Consider the following 12,500-nt stretch of genomic DNA (forward strand, 5'->3'; position numbering starts at 1 on the left):
CAGTAAAAGATACTATTTCCCCCTATATATCTCTCAAAGGTTTGTCCTAGAGTGAAAGTGCCCCCCCCCCCCCAAAAAAAAAAAAAAAAAAAACATGAAATATGTTTTATATCTATTGTCAACTTGACAGATTACAAAGAGCCTGTCGCCCTACACCACTCTTCGTTAAATAATTGTGGGTTGCATGTGAATGGCCAATACGTATATATGGGTTAAAATGATGTTATCCCTCCCATAAGAAAATTAGTTTTGTTTTAATCTATTATTTTCAGATTAATTATTCTATAGTTTGCCAGTTTGTTACAAAAAATATTTTATGATAGTTCCATAATCCTAATGTGGTGGCCGATGTGGTAATGTCCCGACTGGTTAGTACCCCGCTCAAACTCTTTAGTTTCTTTGTTGCTGCAACTTCACCATCCTTGTGAGCTAAGGAAGGGGGCAGCCTATAGATCTACCTGCTGTCATCAACAGACATTGTCTGGCCCTCCTTGGTCCTAGCTTGGGTGGAGAGGGGGCTTGGGCGTTTATCATATGTATAAATGATCAGCCTCTAGGGCATTGTCCTGCCCGATAGGACAGTGTCACTGTTCCTTGCCTCTGCCATTTATGAGCGGTCTTTAAACAGTTTAATTCTAAGTTGTGGCAAATCTATAGTGAGCCTGATTTAAGCAGTGGTACCCTCATTTTCATTACCGACTACTTCAACTTCGAATGGAATTTATCAAGGTAGTCTTTAATTCGTAATATCAGTTGCTTCGTGTGTGTAACCTTTGTATGATCTTTGGTATTTTTTTAATCGGAATAAATGAAACTTCAGTGAAAAGTTAATGATCTGGGGTGAAAAATTATGATGTGGTCTTTATGAATATCAAAATCATGTTCCCGATTTTCCCCCGTTTATAAGCTCTTATCGTATGTCATGTACGCTTGGATTTCACGGCGCACGACAACATACACGCATTACATTCGTTGGATGTTTGAGTATATAGTCTAGACACTTTTAGACACCCCTGTAAAATACTTTCTAGATCGTTTTCTTTGAAGGAACTATGGTACGTTTTCTATCATGAGCGGTCAAGATAATTCAGCCAGTCATGTATGACTTACACGAGGAATTCAATGTTCCACACCAATTGCGTTATATCATTCTTGAGACAAAATGTTATATTAATTGGGGAAACAAGGCATTGCAAACCAAGCGTAAGTTAAGCTATTTTCTGAAGGATCTGGCACAATGGTACAAGAAAATGTGTGCAATTTAGGAATAATGCCACAAAGAATTTTCTAATAATAACTGCTAATAAAATCAGTCAGATGTAAATCCTGAGGATTTTGCAGCACAGCCAGCGGCCCAAGGAAGATTTAGACCCATTAGTATGTATAGTATTATAATGAAGTCCTTTTCTTTGAATATGTTCCAAGGAATGTTATGGTGACCGAGTATGGTTATATTTCTTTAATAAATAAGATGCGACCATATTCTTTTCTCTATGAACAAAGGGGATGAGAGATGGTTGAATTGGAGTCCTTCTAATGTTTGTAGATTACAATAGCCTATTTGCTCTTAATTGGAATGGTAGTTAATGATTGTTTATAAATTCATCACTTGCTAGAAGAGCATCTTTGTTGGAGAATTGCTGAGAAAGATCTTCAATGCACTAAGCATTAATACGAGGTCTCTACTGTAATGACAAAGGTGGCTCCTCACTTTCGCATAAAAGAGATTTGGTAAGATCTAACGGCTCCACTACAAACTCTTAAGCCTCGTGTGTGTATAGAATGTAGACTTAAAAGCAACTCCAGATACTCATCCATATATTGGGCTACCATGATCCATTCTTGATAAGAATGGAAAATCAAAACCACATTTCGTATGAAACAACTTCATGGGGTTGAAATTATTATTTAGACTTTATGTAAGATATATGAGGTAACCAAATGAGGTGCAAATCAAATCTAAGTCACAAGTCTTTTCCCTCACCTTAGAACTGGAGTTTAGTGTAGGCCAATATGAGATCTATATTTCTATTTGCTTCCATTTACTGTACTTGCATAACAATCTCTTTTATTCTGCAGAATTTCAGAAATCAACAGACATATTTAGAATTCTTTGCAAGTGAAAGATTGTCCAAAGATAGTACAGTACATTACTAAGTATTCCATGTAAACGTTACTTTACACTATCATCTGAGCAGTTATGACATTAATTGCCATTTACTAAGTCACCCTTATGAAGAGACCCTGTGGCATACCACAGTCAAGGTTGTAAGATTAGGAATACATATTCTGTACACAAAATTTAGAATGGTATTCCCCACAATGAAATTACTAATAAAAGTCGGAAGGTGTCCTCGAAAACTATTGTGATGTTCCAATGACATTAGTCCTTTATTTAACAGAATTATAATTCGTTTGACCATTTTTGGACTGAATAAACTATTTGGTTTTCATCCCAAACTGTCAAGTTAGTCACCATATTTCAAATTGTGTAGGTTCAAGCGTGCACACACCGTGTGTAAGGTAACCGTAACAAAGTAGTCGTCTACGATCGCCTGTTCATGAGTGAGCTCGGGGCGTAGCTGTGCGAGGCGACCTCATAGCCCACTATTCCTGACGACTATGACAAGTAGAGGGAAAAAAGGTGTTGTTCCCCTAATGTGAAATGCTAATCTCTCTTATAAAAGGTATGCACTTGTTCTAGTTATAATGCTCGTTTTAATAACACTGGATATGGTTCGTTTGTGGTTATCTTAAAATAACAGAATTATCAAGTAAGGTTATAACAATATTACATGGATCAAATTTGCTCTGTGCTGAGCTTACATGTGGTTGTAATTGTGCCATTATTATTCCAAGATTTAGTGAAAGTGCTAATTTCTGAGTTGCCAGGCCAACTGTGCAGAGAAACCAGTAGGTTAGGTGGGAGTACAGTATAGCCTAGGCTACGAATTACAAGTTGTTGGACATAGGATCAATGTCGTAAAGTTTTAGTATTACAGAGTGGTAGTACATTAACAAGTACTCCAAACTGGTACAGTTAAGAAGTTAATGAAACTAGACTGCAGGAATCAGCCTTTCCCTCAATCTTCACTACCAATGAAGATATGTCCGTCTCTCAAGTGCCAATTTAAATCCAAGAGTGTGCCTAGAGTATTGACATATGCTTATGAGGTACACCCAGCAACAAAACCGGTGTCGCCTCGCCAGACCTGACTTGGAGAGATCATGCCCTTCTTGCCCTGAAATGTGACCAACGTTTAAAACAACCAAGACATCGTTTGATGGTTCGAATGTGAGGGGTAGAGAAATTACCAATAGCACTCAAAGAAATGCGATGATTAATGATATATATTATATATATATATATATATATATATATATAATAGAGATAAAGAGGTCTTATCTCTTATTCCTATAAGAAATGCAATCGTTTTCGATAATAGTGATCGAAAAGTATAATCACACTGATATATTTTAATTCCTTAATACATTTCTCTATAGAACGTCCTTAAATACTGTGGGAATTGACTATTCCAATTAATGTCAGAATGATATAGCCTTCGTTTGCATTATCCTAGCAGCTCGCTCTCTCTCTCTCTCTCTCTCTCTCTCTCTCCTCTCTCTCTCTCTCTCCTACCTGTATCCATTAGTTAAATAAGGACACTTCTTTATGTTATTTGGATGTGTCCAAGGATTACACAAAACCGATAACTACTTAGCAAGCTTGCGTTGGATTTGCATTTCTTTTGGGGGGAAATCCCAAGTTTTCCCAAAATTTGTTGGTTACCGATTCTTTGGACAATTAGTGTGAATATCTAAAACCAACCCAAGCCACATCTTTAACCTGGACTATACAGGTATATGTTACCCAAAACAAATGTTACACGCTAAGTTTTGTAACCTATGTTTTTATTAGTCATCATGGCTACAAATTAGCAATTGTAATATTTAATTATTCTAGACTGAGAAGACACTATAGGATACCCTTATCTAGTATAGGATTTGCATTGGCAAAACTTAGTTATTTAAATTGGATGCATTTTATGCCATACTGCATGTAAAAAATGATAAATGAAGGGCAAAACTTAGTTGAGTTATTTAAATTGGATGCATTTTATGCCATACTGCATGTAAAAAATGATAAATGAAGAACAATTTGATTTATTTCATGGAATCATTGATATTAATTGTTATCACTAAGGGTATTACCATCATCATCATCATCACTTCACAAATGTTGATAAGCAAACCTCGTAAAGCCATACATTAAGGTCACTCAATTACCACCTCTCCACCATCATCTTTAACCACCACTTTATTATATCCAACCCCATCCCCACATGTTCGAGGTTTAAAGGACTCGTAGTTATGATAAGATCCTTCTGGTGGAAGTTAAAAAACAAAATACTAAGACGACAATATTTCATACATTGTTCTCCAGGTCTTTACAATAATTTCATAACAAATAACGAAGTAATGATGCTAAAGACTGATTGAACACATAACGAGAGTATATAATGGATTTCTTGAGGAGCTTACCTGGGGAACACTTATAAGGTGTTGGACATCAGGTCATGAAACATCAAATAAAATAATAATAATACGAAGAGTCAATGCTAAGGAAATATTTCCTTTTGCCTTGGGAAGGGTGAAACCAGCTAGACTCGACCTTTGAGCATTGAGCAATCGTCACCAGGGAAGGGCGTTCGCTTGGAAGTGAGTGACTTGCCCAGTTAATTTGATTGATTGATCGATTGATTAGGAGTTTTCTGGTGTCCTAACCTCTAAGGTTAAACACCAAATCAGATATGAGTAAACAATGTGTTAATAGTATATTTATACCCTACATCCTATTTACCATACCATCACTATAATAATACACCACTGAACACTTTCATTGCATGCCATTTCATATATTTTATTTTTACCAATCACTTCAGAAACAATATTAATTATGGTGACTGATGATGCAATTTAAATCTCCAACCTTATACTAATATAACTGATATAGCAAATAATACTATATTCTCTAAGAGGGCCGGAGCCAAGTAGCCCGTGCCAAAAGCTGACCCCAACCACATCGAGCTACGTGGCTCATGATCAAAATCAAAGGAAAACACTGAAATCAACAACTAAACCTTTAAACCTCATTACCTTGAAAATTTTACCCAAAGCCATTTATTGATTGTTGGTTACCCAAATAGGTGCTATTTGAAACAGTGTGTGTGTATGTATGTATGTGTGTGTGTGTGTGTGTATAGAGAGAGAGAGAGAGAGAGAGAGAGAGAGAGAGAGAGAATGTATTTATATGATGAATCTTCTAGAGTTCTAACATTGAGATGCATTCATTTCTCGTCTTTGAAGTGCTTATACATTACTGCTGAAGTTTTGACAGAATCAACAGATTTCTCATAGTCTATAAACGCCATACATGGTGGCTAGTCATACTCTGTTGATGTTTCTATTAACTGGTTAATTACATGGATATGGTCAGTTGTTGAACACACGCTTCTAAAGCCTGCCTGCTCTCTTGGTTAAGGCTCAGTATTTCTATTTGTTGAAAATCTTTACGATATCTATAGGGAAACTACATATAGTAAAAAAAAAATTTGATTGAGAAACTATTTAGAAAGGGTGACCCCCTCTCTCCTAAATTATTCACAGCATGCATAAAAGTTTTTTAGAATTTAAATTGGGGAAGTATAAGAATTAACAAATAAATTTGATTGAGAAACTATTTAGAAAGGGTGACCCCCTCTCTCCTAAATTATTCACAGCATGCATAAAAGTTTTTTAGAATTTAAATCTGGGGAAGTATAAGAATTAACAAATTGGAAATATTTTGGCAACTTTAGATTTGCAGATGACATAGTTATGTTAAGTAAATCATGGGAGGAATTGCAAAAGATAGATTTCAATAGAGAAAGCAGAAATGTAGGACTAAAAATAAATGAGTAAAACAGATAATGTTCAAAAGAAAATGCAGAGAGAACCTATAAGGGTTACGGACGAACCTCTAGAGATTGCTAATAAATAAATGTACTTAGGACAGACAACACTTTAACAAAGGTTATGCTGGTGAAAATTTGATCAAATTTTCACCACCATAACCTTTATATTAAAGTGTAGTTCCTAAAGTCAATGTAGTCCTGAAGAAGGGTCTCGAAGTGATCCGAAACACATGTCGATACAAAGCAATTAATGGAGAAAAAGTAAATGTATTTCTGCTGTTAGCCTGAAAACTATCTGCAGGACAATCTGTCAGAGGAGAAGCTGTCTTCGATTTTGGACGCCGATGAGACGTTGTGTATTCATTATATATGTATTTATGTATATATATATATATACATATACATATATAATACATACATATATAACGTCTTTTTTTCTAAAAAGGAAATTAATTAATCGGATGGTCTTAACAGTATTAACTTAAGCATCAGACACTTGGACCCTTACTAAAGGCCTTACAACATAAGCAGATTATAACTTAACAGAGCTATGGAAAGAATGATAAGAATAACAATAAGAAATATGAAAAGAGCAACATGGATACGAGAGCACACTAAAGTAGAAGATATTCTAACATGTAAAAAAAGAAATGGACATAGGCAGGACATATAATGAGAATGTCAGCCAATAGATGAACATTAAGAATTGTAGAATGTGTCCCTAGAGATTGTAAAAGAAGAGAAAACGATCTTATAAAGTGGCATGTCTGGGGTCTTTTTTCTATAGTGGACCAGTCACGGCTGATGACACACAAATGTACATACATACATACATACATACATATATTCATATATATATATATATATATATATATTCATATATATATATATATATATTCATATATATATATATATATATATATTCATATATATTCATATATATATATATATATTCATATATATTCATATATATATATATATATTCATATATATTCATATATATATATATATATATATTCATATATATATATATATATATATTCATATATATATATATATATATATTCATATATATATATATATAATATATATATATTCATATATATATATATATATATATTCATATATATATATATATATATTCATATATATATATATATATATTCATATATATATATATATATATATTCATATATATATATAATATATATATATATATATATATAATTTATATATATATATATATGTATATTATATATATATATATATATATACACGTTTAACTGGGCTCCACAAGGCACTAGAAGAGTTAGAAGACCCAGACCTACATGGTTAAGGACTATGAAGCGTGAAGTAGATGATGAATGGAAATGTATTGAATTAAAAGCTCAAAATAGGGACGACTAATGAAATCTAACCGAGACCCTTTGCGTCAATAGGGATAGGAGATGATATATATATATATATATATATATGTGTGTGTGTGTGTGTATGTGTGTGTGTGTGTGTGAATATATAATTCATTGGTAGAAACATAACACATACACATAGTAACATCGATCGCCTTCGAAAAAAAATCTAGAAAGTAATGATTTCATTGGACAAAATCATGTGAATATTACATCATTATTGATCATCTAAAATAAATTCCTCAGAAAAGTAATCGTAATTTCTGTGTTTCGAACGGCTCTGATATGGATACGTACCAAAAATGGGTGGTTTTGAATCTCAAACCTGAAGAAATAAGTCGAAGCCTTCGGTTATTTCAATGCGGTTTGCTGAAAACGTCAATTACCCTTCGCCAGAGTTCGATCGCCGAGTGCGCTGCAGGCGTTACTTAATAATGAAAGTAATAAATTATAGTATTAATCATCTTTTCATCTTCCTATTCAGTCTCTTAACTTTTCCTTCAAATTGCAAATCCGAGCGTTGAACAACTTTAGAACTTTCAGACTCAAATCCATAAATCAAATCATGATGATGCGTTTATTGAAACGAAAGAAGTGTTTTTTTTCGCGAATCCTAAACTGCTTCGGAAGAAAATCTTCACGGATCTCCTAATGGCTTCAGAAGAAATGGCCAGAGACTTAGCATGGAGTTCTGAATGACCCTAGAACAGAATCTCTGAACGGCTTGGGAAGAAAACTTCCCCGGATTTCCAAATGCCTTCAGAAGAAACAGCCGTAGACTTAGCATGGAGTTCGGAATGACTCCAGAATATATTCTTCCTGGAACTCCCTGAACGGCACCTGAAGAAAATTTTCCGGGATCTTCAAAAAGCTTCAGAAGACATAGCCGTAAACTTAGCATGGAGTTCTAGACTCCAGAACAGAATCTTCACGGAGTAGTTCTGAACGGCTTCACCCCGAGATTCAAATGACTTCTGAAGACTTTATCTCTTTTTTTTTTTTTTTTCCAAAATAAGCATGCAACGCAGTGATCATTGTTAATGGCTATTTTTTGAATAGGAAGCTGACTGGGAGAATTGTGTATTACAACTACAGGATCAACAGGAGGCTCTTCGGAACACCTTCATCTACAGCTGGTTTTGGTGGTTGCTGCAGAAGTTGTCGAGCTTTGAAGAACATAATATACGCGCCTTGAATGATCCTTTGCTTGGGCGTTTGGGGACTATTGGAACTAAGGAAATAAGGACGGAGACAGAATGGTTCAACTGAACTGTGAGCGACCTGTGGTTCTTCAACAGGATAGTCCCAAAATTCGACATTGAAGAAAGGACATATCCAGATCGTATTGGTAAATATATTGTGTTGCTCATCGTTTGCTTTAGCGTGATGACGTATGCAGAGAAAATTTATAGCATCCCTGTCTTTACCCATCGCCCTGATGGAAAAAGACATGAATGCCATCGATTTCACTGAGGAATCTGACGAAATTAAGACACACGGCACTGAAAACTCTCTAGAAATTTAGAAGGCAACGGACGAGCTAGGAAAGAATACGATGAAATCAGGAAGGAAATTGACGAACTAAGGAAACTGGAAGATGAAATATCAAAGGAAACCAAAAACCTAATCATGAAAAACTAGAACAGAAAGAAGAGAACAGCAACGAATAGCCTTTAAACGAAGACGTAAAATAGCCTTTAATGCTAGAGGTAAGTCACCTTGAAATAAGGGTAAAAAAGCCCATAATACGAGAAATAAGGTACATCAAAATAGAGGTAAAAAAACCCTTAATACTAGAAATAAGGCACTTCAAAATAGAGGTTAAAAACTTTAATGCTACAAATAAGGCACATAAAAAGAGGTAAAAAAGGCCCTAATGATATAAATAAGGCACTTAAAAATAGAGGTAAAAGAGCCTCTAACGCTATAAGTAATGGACCTCAAAATAGAGGTAAAAAAGCCCCCAAATGCTATATATAAGGCTCCTAAAATTGAGATCAAAGAGCCTCTAATGCTATAAATAAGGCACCTAGAAATAGAGGTCAAAAGGCCCTTAATGCTATAAATAAGGCACCTAAAAAGAGAGGTCAAAGAGCCTCTAATGCTAAAAGTAATGCACCTCAAAATCGAGGTAAAAAAGCCGCTAGTGCTATAAATAAGGCACCTAAGATAGAGGTCAAAGAGCCACTAATGCTAAAAGTAATGTACTTCAAAATCGAGGTCAAAAAGCCGCTAGTGCTATAAATAAGGCACCTAAAGATAGAGGTCACAGAGCCTCTAATGCTATAAGTAATGCACCTCAAAATCGAGGTAAAAGAGCCCCTAATGCTATAAATAAGGCACAAAGATACAGGTCAAAGAGCCTCTAATGCTAGAGGTAATGCACCTCAAAACCGAGGTAAAAAAGCCCCTAATGCTATAAGGCACCTAAAGATACAGGTCAAAGAGCCTCTAAAGCTACAAGTACTGCACCTCAAAATCGAGGTTAAAAAGCCCCTAACGCTATAAATAAGGCACCTAAAAATAGAGGTCAAAGAGCCTCTAAAGCTAGAGGTAATGCACCTCAAAATCGAGGTAAGAAAACCCCTAATGCTATAAATAAAGCACCTAAAAATAGAGGTCAAAGAGCCTCTAATGCTAGAGGTAATGCACCTCAAAATCGAGGTAAGAAAAACCCTTAACACTATAAATAAAGCACCTAAAAATAGAGGTCAAAGAGCCTCTAATGCTAGAGGTAATGCAACTCAAAATCGAGGTAAGAAAACCCTTAATGCTATAAATAAAGCACCTAAAAATAGAGGTCAAAGAGCCTCTAATGCTAGAGGTAATGCACCTCAAAATCGAGGTAAGAAAACCCTTAATGCTATAAATAAAGCACCTAAAAATAGAGGTCAAAGAGCCTCTAATGCTAGAGGTAATGCACCTCAAAATCGAGGTAAGAAAACCCTTAATGCTATAAATAAAGCACCTAAAAATAGAGGTCAAAGAGCCTCTAATGCTAGAGGTAATGTACCTCAAAATCGAGGTAAGAAAACCCTTAATGCTATAAATAAAGCACTTAAAAATAGAGGTCAAAGAGCCTCTAATGCTAGAGGTAATGCACCTCAAAATCAAGGTAAGAAAACCCTTAATGCTATAAATAAAGCACCTAGCAGAGGTCAAAGAGCCTCTAATGCTAGAGGTAATGCACCTCAAAATCGAGGTAAGAAAACCCTTAATGCTATAAATAAAGCACCTAAAAATAGAGGTCAAAAAGCCTCTAATGCTAGAGGTAATGCACCTCAAAATCGAGGTAAGAAAACCCTTAATGCTATAAATAAAGTACCTAAAAATAGAGGTCAAAGAGCCTCTAATGCTAGAGGTAATGTACCTCAAAATCGAGGTAAGAAAACCCTTAATGCTATAAATAAAGCACTTAAAAATAGAGGTCAAAGAGCCTCTAATGCTAGAGGTAATGCACTTGAAAATTGAGGTCAAAAAGCCCCTAATGCTATATATAAGGCTCCTAAAAATAAGAGATAAAAAAGCCATTAATGCTATAAATAAGGCACCTAAAAATAGAGGTCAAAGAGCCTCTAATGCTAGAAGTAATGCACCTTAAAATCGAGGGAACAAAAGACTAACAGTAGGGATAAGGCACCTTGAAATACAGGTAAAAAAAAATCTCTAATGCTAGAGATAAGGCACCTAAAATAGAGGTAAAAAAGCATTTAATGCTAGAGATAAGGGACCTTGAAATACTGGTAAAAAAATAACTAATGCTAGAGATAAGGCACCTAAAAATAAGAGGTAAAAAAAAAAACACCTAATGTTTGAGACAAGGCACTTCAAAATATAGGTCAAAACTAATGCTAGAGATAAGGCACCTCAAAATAATGTCAAAAAGCCCTAATGCTAGAGATAAGGCACCTAAAATTGGTCATCATCATCATCATCTTTGTCTGCATCTTTTCCCACTTTTATGTGGTGTCGATTTTTCTGGGCAGCGTTCTCAATATCAAACTGTCCCACACTTCATCACCGGTTAATCCCTTTGATCGAAGGTCATAAAGCCACTAAAGCCAAGGTTAAGGCACCTCAAAATTAGGTAAAAAATCCCCTAATACTAGAGATAAGGCACCTGGCACCTAAAATCAGAAGTCTAAAGGCCCCTAATGCTCGAGATAAGGCACCTTAAAATAGAGGTCATAAAATCCCTAACGCTAGATATAAGGCACCTCAAAACAGAGGTCAAAAAGCCCCTAATGAAAGAGATAAGGCGCATAAAATTAGAGGTAAAAAAGTTCCTGATGTTAGAGATAGAGCACCTAAAAATAGAGGTAAAAAAAGGCTCTAATGCTAGAGATAAGGCACCTTAAAATAAGAAGTAAAAAAGCCCCTAATGCTAGAGATAAGGCACCTTAAAATAAGAAGTAAAAAAGCCCCTAATGCTAGAGGTAAGGCACCTAAAAATAGAGGTTATAAAGCCCCTAAATCTAAAATTAAGACACCTAAAAATAGAAGTAAAAAGCCCCCAAAGCTACAGATAAGGCACCACAAAATAAGAGGTCAAAAAGCCCCTAATGCTAGAGATAAGGCACCTCGATATAGAGGTCATAAAGCCCCTAAAGGCACCTAGAAGTAGAGGTAAAAAGCCCCTAATGCTAGAGTTAAGGCACCTAAAAGTATAGGGGTCATAAAGCTGAAGTTAAATCACCTAAAATGGAGGTAAAAACCCTAAAAGTATAGGGGTCATAAAGCTGAAGTTAAATCACCTAAAATGGAGGTAAAAAACCCTAATGCTAGAGATAAGGCACCTCAAAATAGAGGTCAAAGAACCTCAAATACTAGAAGTAAGGCACCTCAAAATAAGAGGTCAAAAAGCCCCTGATGCTAGAGGTAAGGAACCTCAAAATGTGGGCCAAAGAGGTGCTATAATTAAATAAGAGCTTATACTTCAGGTATTTTTTAGGAATGAAATTACCCCCACTTCAGCCAGGTGAGTGGCGAACTAAACAGCCAGCATACCTCCTCCCCACCATGCAGGATCCTGGTACTTCAACACCCGTCAGTGAGTCCCAGACCTTTCATATATAGCCATCCATGTCTGGACTCCGATAGACCGGACACAATTAGGGTTGTAACTTGGCAAGTAAAA

At 35.4% G+C, this 12,500-nt stretch overlaps 1 long non-coding RNA gene across 1 annotated transcript in view; it reads right to left on the reverse strand.

Annotated features, from left to right (window-relative positions):
* LOC137614649 (uncharacterized) overlaps positions 1-12,500 on the reverse strand; it is a 103,483-nt gene that overhangs the window by 41,046 nt on the left and 49,937 nt on the right. The gene's annotated exons all lie outside the window — the stretch shown is intronic.

This window comes from Palaemon carinicauda, chromosome 21, assembly GCF_036898095.1.
Source record: "Palaemon carinicauda isolate YSFRI2023 chromosome 21, ASM3689809v2, whole genome shotgun sequence".
Lineage (NCBI taxonomy): Eukaryota > Metazoa > Arthropoda > Malacostraca > Decapoda > Palaemonidae > Palaemon > Palaemon carinicauda.